At 40.4% G+C, this 12,006-nt stretch overlaps 1 protein-coding gene across 1 annotated transcript in view; it reads left to right on the top strand.

The window, feature by feature from the left end:
- LOC124721679 (dystrophin-like) overlaps positions 1-12,006 on the top strand; it is a 286,684-nt gene that overhangs the window by 269,551 nt on the left and 5,127 nt on the right. The window lies entirely within an intron of this gene.

Here is a 12,006-nt window from a genome sequence, read left to right as displayed (position 1 = left end):
ATTTTGGGGCACACTGGTGTGTGATGGATACCATACATATTTTGTTTACTGGGAAAAATAGATAACTTAGCATATTTTGGGGCTGGTGTGTGATGGATACCATATATATTTTGTTTACTGAGAAAAATAGAGCATAGAATTAAATGTAGTTGAAGTGAAATATAAAGGTCTGTGTGTGTGTGTGTGTGTGTGTGTGTGTGTGTGTGTGTGTGTGTGTGTGTGTGTGTGTGTTTTATTTGTTTGGTGCTAATATGCAAAATTATTTGTCTTGGGTTTTAACAGATCATTAATTACTAATCACATTTTTCCACCTATATTTACAGTTGTTGAGACCACTGTTTCATCTAAATGTGCTTAATGTGCCTGTGTGATTTGCCATTTCCATTATCCACAATTACATTTAAACCAATTAAAATTAGTTAATAAGCTGTTACGGTTTTTGTTATCAGTAAGTTACTTACATCATTTTTGTTATTAGTGATTCACCTTAAATTTTTCTCATATATTTATTGTGTGCCTTTTCCAGTAGTAGCATAATTTTTTCCCTGGTTTTATTGAAAAGTAAATGATTTTTCATTGTTACAATATCAAAAAATTGTGGGGAGGAAACTTGCATGACTCTTTCTGTTGTTACTTACCTAGTATGATTTCAAGCATTGGCACCCACTGGATATGTACCTGAATGACAGTCAACCTGCTTTTCAAATTTTTGGATGCAGTCAGTTTTAAAGATAGTTACCATATTGTAGATATAGTCTCTGGCCGACAGCAGAGAGATCTGACTCTGATCTGAAACTGTTATGGTTTTCTTAAATTTTAAGCATGGCTAGGCTACAAGAATTCTCTCTCATCATTTATGTTCTAAATTTTTGCATATGTTTCTTGAATATGCTTGCACTAAAATTTTTATACAAGTTACTCTTGCAAGTTTTGAAACACAGCTCATATTTAGTTGTGCTGTGATTATTATAAACTGTATAGCCTGAGGAAATTCATCTTTCAGATAAGGGTTAATTTGTTGAATTGTTTTATTTGTGATTACAGCAATCAGTTAAAACTTGTAATTCAACCATACGCAAGAGTGAAAACTCATGTTTGTTATGATTTTGTGTATGACATTTCATTCAAAAGTGATATTAAATCCATTAATGTTATTAAAGAGTAACTGTACTGGCATGTGAGTGTAAGAACAGTAATATTCTTGAGGAGTCCTTTGAAAGATTTATCACAGTCATTTTTACACAATATCCTTATCACTTAATTTCACAGAATCAGCATTTTTTGGATAGTTGCTGTGTAGTTTTAGAATTGTATCTCACAATACAGCCATTTGAAGAATGTGCAAAATGAGATACACTGTTAAGCACAAAGCAAGCTCACTTGTGAGTTTTCCTGCTCCCTCTATGATATTTGTTGGTTTCTTTATTAACGTATTCAAACACAACTGAGTCCTACTTAGTGCATCATCATTAATATTAATTTTTGGGCTTTGTAGGTTATTTTAACTGTATCAACTGACAGTTGTGAGACTGTGGCAGTCTCTTCAGATGAGAACCCTTACTATGCTGCTCATTAGTCCACTCCAAATGTGTTCCCATCATTGGCTATGCCATGATGTCAACATAGAAAACTCTGCTCATCACAGTTATTAGTCTGTACTGGAACCAATGGTGAGACCTTTCTAATTACTAAATGTCAGTTACTCACTGCTTACATTCTGTTCAGTACCTCCTCATTAGTTATGGGATCAGCTCATCTGATCTTCTGCATTCTTCTGTAGCACCACATTTCAGAAGCTTGTGTTCTCTTCTGGCCTAAACTGTTTATCTTCTGTGTTTCACTTTCATACATGGCTTTACTCCACACATATAATTTAAGAAAAGGCTTCCTAAACTTCTAACAAATTTCTCTTGTACCAGGTCGGAAGCAAATAACCAGAGCCACTTCCTCATCTCCTCAAACCCAGAACCTCCCACAGAAGAACCCCAAAAGTGCCCCACTTGTGACAGGATACTTTCCGGGACTGGATCAGACTCTGAATGTGGCTCTCCAGCAGGGATACGACTTCCTCAAATCCTGCCCTGAAATGAGATCCATCCTTCATGAAATCCTCCCCACTCCACCAAGAGTGTCTTTCCGCCGTCCACCTAACCTTCGTAACCTCTTGGTTCATCCCTATGAAATCCCCAAACCACCTTCCCTACCCTCTGGCTCCTACCCTTGTAACCGCCCCCGGTGTAAAACCTCTCCCATGCACCCTCCCACCACCACTTACTCCAGTCCCGTAACCCGGAAGGTGTACACGATCAAAGGCAGAGCCACGTGTGAAAGCACCCACGTGATTTACCAACTGACCTGCCTACACTGTGAAGCTTTCTAGCAACAAACTGTCCCGGGAGCGGAAAGACTTACCTTAGGGGGAAAGAAGGGGTATACACTCGCGCGCACACACACACACACACACACACACACACACACACACACACACACACACACACACACACACACACACACACATCCATCCGCACATACACAGACACAAGCAGACATTTGTTAGTGGGAAGTATCCAGATAACCCGGACGGTGTAACACTGTGCCAAGATGTGCTGGCCGTGCACCAAGGCATGTTTAGCCACAGGGTGATCCTCATTACCAACACCTCATTACCCTCCCGACCTGGTACAGAAGCAAATAACCAGAGCCACTTCCTCATCTCCTCAAACCCAGAACCTCCCACAGAAGAACCCCAAAAGTGCCCCACTTGTGACAGGATACTTTCCGGGACTGGATCAGACTCTGAATGTGGCTCTCCAGCAGGGATACGACTTCCTCAAATCCTGCCCTGAAATGAGATCCATCCTTCATGAAATCCTCCCCACTCCACCAAGAGTGTCTTTCCGCCGTCCACCTAACCTTCGTAACCTCTTGGTTCATCCCTATGAAATCCCCAAACCACCTTCCCTACCCTCTGGCTCCTACCCTTGTAACCGCCCCCGGTGTAAAACCTCTCCCATGCACCCTCCCACCACCACTTACTCCAGTCCTGTAACCCGGAAGGTGTACACGATCAAAGGCAGAGCCACGTGTGAAAGCACCCACGTGATTTACCAACTGACCTGCCTACACTGTGAAGCTTTCTAGCAACAAACTGTCCATTCGCATGAATGGACACAGGCAGACAGTGTTTGTTGGTAATGAGGATCACACTGTGGCTAAACATGCCTTGGTGCACGGCCAGCACATCTTGGCACAGTGTTACACCGTCCGGGTTATCTGGATACTTCCCACTAACACCAACCTGTCAGAACTCCGGAGATGGGAACTTGCCCTTCAGTATATCCTCTCTTCTCGTTACCCGCCAGGCCTCAATCTCCGCTAATTTCAATTTGCCGCCGCTCATACCTCACCTGTCTTTCAACAACATCTTTGCCTCTGTACTTCTGCCTCGACTGACATCTCTGCCCAAACTCTTTGCCTTTACAAATGTCTGCTTGTGTCTGTGTATGTGCGGATGGATATGTGTGTGTGTGTGTGTGTGTGTGTGTGTGTGTGTGTGTGTGTGTGTGTGTGTGTGTGTGTGTGTGTGAGAGAGAGTGTATACCCCTTCTTTCCCCCTAAGGTAAGTCTTTCTGCTCCCGGGATTGGAATGATTCCTCACCCTCTCCCTTAAAACCCACATCCTTTCGTCTTTCCCTCTCCTTCCCTCTTTCCTGATGAGGCAACAGTTTGTTGCGAAAGCTTGAATTTCATGTGTATGTTTGTGTTTGTTTGTGTGTCTATCGACCTGCCAGCACTTTCGTTCGGTAAGTCACATCATCTGTGTTTCTGGATCTGCCCTCAAACTACCTGTCAACAGCCATCATCTGCTGGATCCATTGGAGATAGGGCAACATGTCAGCAGTGTTTCCACTGTGGCAGTCAGTTCCACAATTCACTGTAAATTCTTAGAATTCGTATTTCTGAAGTCACATGCTTTAATTTCAATGAATAGTCTTGAACTGGAGACTGTTTCTGTCTGTGATCAACAATGTCAGTTACCTTTTCTCCACTTATATAAAATGTTGAGTTGTGGGAATGGCAGCATGCTGACATGTGGTTGAATGCATTGTCGAGTCCTTCTCGGTTTTCCTCGATACTGTCGCTGCAGTTTCATCAAACATGCTCTAGACTGACTTGTTCTACAGTACAACATCCTTAATGCCTGATGACTGTTACCTGCTGCATCTTCATAAGAGGGTACAGTTCCATAATGTGTGCTCCATAGTGTGCACACTGCTGCAGGCACAACTATCACTGTGACATTGTAATGGGTGCTACTGCCACCCCCAGAACTACGACAACTGCTATTCTATTCTGCAATCTATATTGTCCTGCAAGGAGCTTGTTTTCCCAATAATCACTATCTTAAGCTCAGTTCCTACTATATTTACTGTAGGAGCCGTGCCAACCCCAAGAGAGCATTTTGAGAAGTCTGTGTAGTCATTTGCACAAATGTCTTTTGTGAATGGGTTACCCTACAAACATCATTTGAGATGGTGGCTGTGGGATTCGAACAAACACTGATATCGCTAGTTGCGATATTTACCTGCCACCGGACAGGGAAATATTGCTTAACCGGATATGTCCTCTTGGAACATTTTGCGATGGCCTCTTCCCCTCCTGCTTTTCGGGCATGTAAGCACCACGTTCCGATCCTTCACTCTAGTGTATACTGTTCGGAGTCATGTAATGAATCATTAATGGAATGACAGTTGCATAGTGCCCATTACTCATCCCATGACACAGCTTCAGGCCCTGAATGCAGATCATAAAAAATACCTTCTCAGAGTTGGAAATGTATCTGGATCAGAGGTGAATTCCCCTCAGAGTGGTGGAGTAGTATCATTATCCAGATCCTTCAGCCAGGAAGGGAGTCAACTTCCATTGATGGCTACCAACCAGTCAACCTTTCTTGTGTGCTATATAAGTTACTCCAGAGGATGGTGGCTCTTCAGTTGTGCTGGGTTCTCAAGTTACTGGGCCTTTTATCCACTTGTTCTGATTTCTGGGAGGGGTGGTCCTCAGCTGACCACCTGGTCAGATTAGAAACGGGAATACTACTTACTTTTACCAAACATCACCATTGATGTTTTCTTCAACTTATGTAAAGCCTGTAATACTACCTGGTGCAGTTGTATCTGACTACTCTCCTTCGCTGAGGACTTTTTGGTTCTTTACTGACATTTGTCTACAACTTCTTGTCTCACTGATCAGTCATGGTTAGAGTCGGAATATACCTCAGCTTCCCCCTGTTGCAAGAGAATGGTGTGCCCCAGAGCTCTGTCTTCAGTGTTACCTTTTTCCTACTATTTATTAAAGGACTGGTGGACTCTGTGGGACTGTCAGTTACTACTGCCCTCTAAGTAAATGACTTTTATATTTGGAACAGCTCTCAGTCCATGGCCCTTATTGTCAACTCCAAGGAGCCATGTGAAGGCCCACAACTATGGCTTTCATTTCTGCAGGAAATACACTTTTACCAGGAAATGCATCCATTTGGACATGGAACTTTTCCTTGGAACCCAAAATCTGAAAATATTTGTTCAGTCCTGCATTATGGACATCCAGTTTAATAACAAACTGATGTGGATGCTTCACATCTGACAGCTAAAATTAAGTTTCATGCGAAACTGAATACACTCAGATTTCTGGGGCACATCTTTTCAGATGCAGCTCACGCCACTATATTACGCTTTTATAGGTCTCTGTTTTGTGCGTGATTGAACTATGGATGCCAGATATATGGTTCAACAGCACCATCAGCATTTTGATTGTGTGACCCTGTCAACCAATGTGGGGTAGAGCTCACCACTGGGTCTTTCCAAATGAGCCCAATAGGCAAACTTCTGGCAGAGTCTGAGACCCTACCCTTGTGGCTTTGGTGTTACTAGCTACTACTCAACTATGTCTCTTTCTTCTACCTTCCCAGGTGCTCCAAGTCCCTGATCCTTGATCTAGGACAGGCCTACAATTTTAAATTCTGTGCTGGAATTCCTCTGTACAGATCTTTCTCTCCAACCACTTGACTGCATGACAGCATCCACACACACACACACACACACACACACACACAAAAACATGGAAGGACAGGATACATTCTCAAGTATACTAATGCCCAGAGGCCTTCAGTCTTCATAACAGAATTGGTTACAATTGCCAACACTCTCCATTTTGTAAGGAGAAATACCACAAACAGTAGTTTCTGATGTGCAATAACTTGATGAGCAGTACACAGGTTATTAGTCAGTGTTGACCTCACCACATTATAGTGTCCACAGTTCATGATCTTGTACTTGTCCACAGCCATAATGGCCACTCAGTTGTTTTCCTTTAGACTCCGAGTCATAGGGGATCACCTAAAATGAATTGGTTAATGGCCTAGTCAGGGAAGTAACCTCATGACTGATTCTGGCAATGGGGATGCTGAGTCCAAACATATGGATGCATCCATAACAGGTGCGCTATCACAGTTGGAATAAAGAATGGTGGGCTACCCCTCTCTGCATCAAACTCTGTGTCATCTAAGAGACAACTGCAGCTCAGTGTTCCTCCTTCGATTCATCTTGATGGGAATCCATGATTTTATTGTGGCTCTGTGTTTGACACCCTCATCTGAATTAGAATTTCATCCTGCATAATGATACTATCTCTTCTCCCTCCACATTGCCCACTCTCTCACGCCAGTGTACCTACGGTATGCTGCTGACAGTGGCCTACATGCCAGTGGAGTGCTCTCTTAGAGCACTTCAACAACTGCAAGGTCACGGATTTGTTGTCCTTGATATTGGCCAATGATGAAAGAACACCTGAAATAGGTTTTGCACTTTCTCCATGAGAGTGGGTGTTATTCCTGACTTTAATACTTTGAATTTATCAGATCAGGTGTGGGACCACTGCGGGAGGTTTACCTACCACAGTATGCTGTGCTCTGATGTATCCTCTGCATCTGTTCTGCCTGCCAACATAGTCTTTTTCCTTTATCGTGTTTAATTCGTTGGAGGGAATTGATATCCACCAAATATAGACTGAAACATCTGTAGATTCACTGCAGGTGGTACAGACATACAGTCCTGTGACACACATTTGAACACGTTTTCCGAAAACTGCCATAAACAGCTAGTTAGACAACCCACACACGAGGGAAAATGTTTTAGACCTTTTAGCTACAAACACTTCTGACCCATTGACAGAGTCAGTATAGAGACAGGGATTAGTGATATGATGTCATCATAGTGATGATGGCTACTAAAGTTAATAACCCCATTGAGAAGGCTGAGAGAGGACTTATGCTAGAAAAAGCAAATAAGTACCTTAAATTTTCTTTACTTTACGTCTGTGGTTACAAGTTTTTTTTTTGTCTGTTTTGATCTATAATGACCATCTTCAGATCTGTTCTATGGTCATTATAGATCAAAACCGGTAATCTGATAACATAAAAAAAAAGTGACCACATAGAGTAAAGGAAATTTATTCTATATTTGGGACACTGTTTTATTCACTACCACGTCACAGCTTGTGAAATAAGTAGCTGTTAGCATCCCACTTGGACAATAGACACCATTCGGCTACAATGTGATGGATGTAGAGAAATTATGGGAAAAGTTTAAATTGATTGTATATCACCAATAAAATTTTTCTGGGCTGTTGACCACATTGTCAATATATAAAATTGTCTGACATTTCAGCCACCATTGCAAGTGGCCTCCCTCAGGGCTTTCTGGTGAGCTGACTGTAAATTTACTGCTTGTAAATTGCACTGTGGAGACATGCGAGTCATGTATGTGGATTAAGGATGGAAGGGACACTTTGTGGTTGAATAAGCAGATTCAGAAAATTCTGAGGAAACAGAATTTGTTGCACACTCTGTTCAAAAAAGAATGTGCAAATGCTGGCAGGCAAAAGTTACTAGAAATTTAAGATCAATCCACGAAGCTTACAACAATTTCCACTGTCATATCTCGACAAAAGATCTTGCCGAGAACCCAAGAAAATTGTGGTCTTAGATACAATCACTAAGCAGCTCAAAGGCTTCTATCCAGTCACTCGTCAGCCAATCTGGGGTGGGAATAGAAGACAGCAAAAGAATAGCTCAAGTTTTAAATTTCATGTTTAAGAAATTATTCACACAGGAGGATTGTACAAACATAATGTCATTTGACTGTTACACACAATCCCGCATAGAGTACATAGAAGTAGGTATCCACAGTGTAGAGAAGCAACTTAAGGAGTTGAAAAGGAATAAGTCTCCAGGTACAGATGAAATCCCAGTTCTGTTTTACAGGGTGTACTTTGTGGCATTGGCCCCTTACTTAGCTTGCGTTTATTGTATATCTCTCGCCCAGTGCAAAATCCCGAGTGACTGGAAAAAAGCGCAGGTGACTCCTGTATACAAGGAAGGTAAAAGAAAGGACCCACATAATTACAGAACAATATCCTTAACATCAGTTTGCTGCAGAATGCTTGAATACTTTCAGAGTTTGAAAATAATAAAGTTTTTGGAGACAGACAAGCTTTTGTCCACCAATCAGCACAGATTTAGAAAGCATCACTCGTGCAAAGCTCGGCTTGCGCTTTACTCACATGATATCCTACAGACCAAGAATTGGGGGCAACAGGCAGATTCCATATTCCTAGATTTCTGGAAAGCATTGCACAAGGTGCCCCATTGCAGACTGTTGATGAAGGTCCAAGCTTATGGTTTAGGTTCCCAGGTATGCAAGTCACTCAAAGACTTATTAAGTAATAGAACCCAGTGTGTTGTTCTGAAAGGCAAGTGTTCATCAGAGACAAGGGTATTGTGAAGATTGCCCCAGGGTAGTTGTGGCTGTTTGGTGGTGATGCTGTGGTGTACAGGAAGATGTTGATGTTGTGTGATTAGGAGTATACAAGACGACACAGAATTTCTAGTTGATGTGATGAATGCATTGAACGTATAAAAATGTAAGTTATTGCAGATGAGTTGGAGAAACAGTCCTGTAACGTTTGAATACAGCATTAGTAGGATGCTGCTTGACACAGACACTTCAATTAAATATCTAGGCATAACACTGCAGAGCGATATGAAAAGGAATGTGCATGTCAGATTGGTAGGCGAACGCTGGGATTAATTTCATTGGGAGAATTTTGGGAAAGTGTAGCTCATCCATAAAGGAGATGTCATATAGAATGCTTGTGTGACACATCCTTGAGTAGCATTTGAGTGTCTGGTATCGCCACCAGGTCAGATTAAAGTAAGACTTCGAAGCAGTTCAGAAGCACTCTGGTAGATTTGTTACTGGTAGGTGCAATCAGCACACAAGTGCTATGGAAGTGCTTTGTTAATTGAAATGCGAATGCTTGGAGGGGAAAGATGCTATTTTCACGAGGCTCTATTGCAGAAATTTTCAGAATCAGCATTTGAGGCCACTTGCAGAACCATTCTACTGCCACTAATGTAAATTTCAAAATTTTGTATAAGAACCATGAAGGTAAGATGCAAGAAATTAGGGCCTTATGGAGACTTTTAGACACTCCTGTTTCTCTCATTCTATTTGTCAGTGAAACAGGAAAGGAAAAGACATAGTGGTATGTGGCACCTTCCGCCATGGCTTGCAGAGTATATATGCATGCAGATGTAGATATCATCACCTTTGTATTTCTGATTGTTACAATGATTTTAGTTCCTTTCCTTTTTCTTATATCGGGTTCCCTTTCCTAGTAGAGATGGGGTACTGTTTATTACATCAGTGTTTCGTCCCTGCATTGAGTTGGCTGGGGTAAGATATGGGGATGGGGCAGTCTACTGCTGCAGATGAAACTTGAATGGGGGAGGGGGACCCCCAACCCTCTGCTTCACAGCTCACACTCACAGGACAACTCAACATTCACTTTATGTGTTGTGCAACTACTGTAACCACAGACATCATTATTGCTCCATACATTATGAGCCTATTAGTACTACACACCGTGGCAATATCACCAGATGGGTTTTACCACTGTTCTTTTAGGGCTTGTTTTGTGGCCAGTGGACTAATGACTTCATTGTTTAGTTCCTTAAACTCCATAATGCCAACCATCTGCAAAAATTTAAGTTTCTAAAAAAGATTTTTAACATCTTGAGTAAATCTAACATTTGTGTCTACTACCAGAGCAGGCCAAATACTGAATCCCAATCAAGCTATGAGATCACTTGAGTTATGAGATGTTATCAAAGTGTTGCTTCTTTGAACTTCATGTTTAAATATACTACACTGTTTACAGAGACCGAGAACATACACTGTTGTTAATTAAGTAGTAATTGAATCTTTTGTGGTAATTAAATGTGTACTTAATGTACTTTTGATTTATCTTCTGTTCCTCTACTGACATATATATTTACTGTTTTCAAAGCTGCAGGGAGAATGTAGGTTAGTGAATATTATATATCTGTATTTGCAGATTCACAGAAAATATTTGAGATTCTAGTTGCCTCAAAAACTGACTATAATTAAATAATATAAATGTGTGAGAACCATCTAAGCCATATTCAATATGCATGTTTGTAAATGCAAGACAAATATTTTAAATTCTACATATAAATGCAAAATAATTTTAGACAACTTGTAGTTACCCTGTTATACTTATTTACAAAACAATGTTTTGGGAGTTCACTTTTACCAATACATTATGATATTCTTTTTACCGAGGCATGTGATATGGGTGTAAATGAGAAGGAATGTGCAAAGTAAAACAAACCAGAATCCACTGTGGTCACTTTGGCTAAGTAAGAACTGTGAATAAATATCACAAACAAAATCTAATTAATTCGTACAAAATAATGACCCACATAACATGAGACTTAGAGATATTAATGCATTATGAGATCAATTAACAGAGAAGACTTCTTTTTTGTGTTAGATTCTAACTACTTTGTTTTCAAAATACATAAAGTAATTGCAATAACAACTTTATAGTATTAAAAATACTTTCTTTCCGTGTCCCATTTGTAACATCAAGGTTTGAATTCATTTTGGTCTGTACAACACAACTGTCAGTATGAAAATTAATACGTTATAATATTTATGAGAAGTAAGTATGACTCTTATGAAAATGCACTTGCATGTAATTGTTGCAGCTGAACATTTTGCAAGATATTTTTGCTTGTTCACTATATAGAATACACTTATCTTTGTAAACTACCCAATATTTGTAAAATCATTTCCAGACCAACACATCTGAATATATACAAAACATCTGTACACTAATATTTACTAGTTTACTACAAAAGTGTACCTAGTGCTGTATATTTTGTTCAGTTTCCACAGTTACCATGATATGATAGGGCATATGACTTTGATCATTTATTATGGGCAATCACTTAAATACATACGAAATATTCACATTACTGGTTACATTAAACAACTGCCCTGTTCAGATGTGGCAGACTTCACCACAAACCTTTGTACCAAAGGTTTGTCACATTTGAAGATGGCAGCTGTTTGCCAGAACTGGGAATGTGAATAGTTTATATATATATTTCTCATTGATGTAATAAATTGTTATACAAACATATTCATTCAGTGCAACTAATACTGTCGAAAAGAATTTTGTTTAATGAATTTCATTACAGATAAATGGAAAAAGAAACAATACCAATGGCACAAGATTTGGTATGTAGGACATTGGCAACTGAGAGGCATGATAATTAATTTAGAGAGATCTACATCATTTGTTTTAATTATTTATTGAAACCACAACTGTTTTCAGGATTTTAAAATCACATCTTGAGGTGTATTTTTAACACATTAGCTGCGCGGGATTAGCCGAGTGGTCTAAGACGCTGCAGTCATGGACTGTGCGGCTGGTCCCGGCAGAGGATCGAGTCCTCCCTCAGGCATGGGTGTGTGTATTTGTTGTTCTTAGGATAATTTAGGTTAAGTAGTGTGTAAGCTTAGGGACTGATGACCTTAGCAGTTAAGTCCCGTAAGATTTCACACACATTTGAACTTT

This window comes from Schistocerca piceifrons, chromosome X (assembly GCF_021461385.2).
Source record: "Schistocerca piceifrons isolate TAMUIC-IGC-003096 chromosome X, iqSchPice1.1, whole genome shotgun sequence".
Lineage (NCBI taxonomy): Eukaryota > Metazoa > Arthropoda > Insecta > Orthoptera > Acrididae > Schistocerca > Schistocerca piceifrons.
This window is presented reverse-complemented; position numbering and strand designations above follow the sequence as displayed.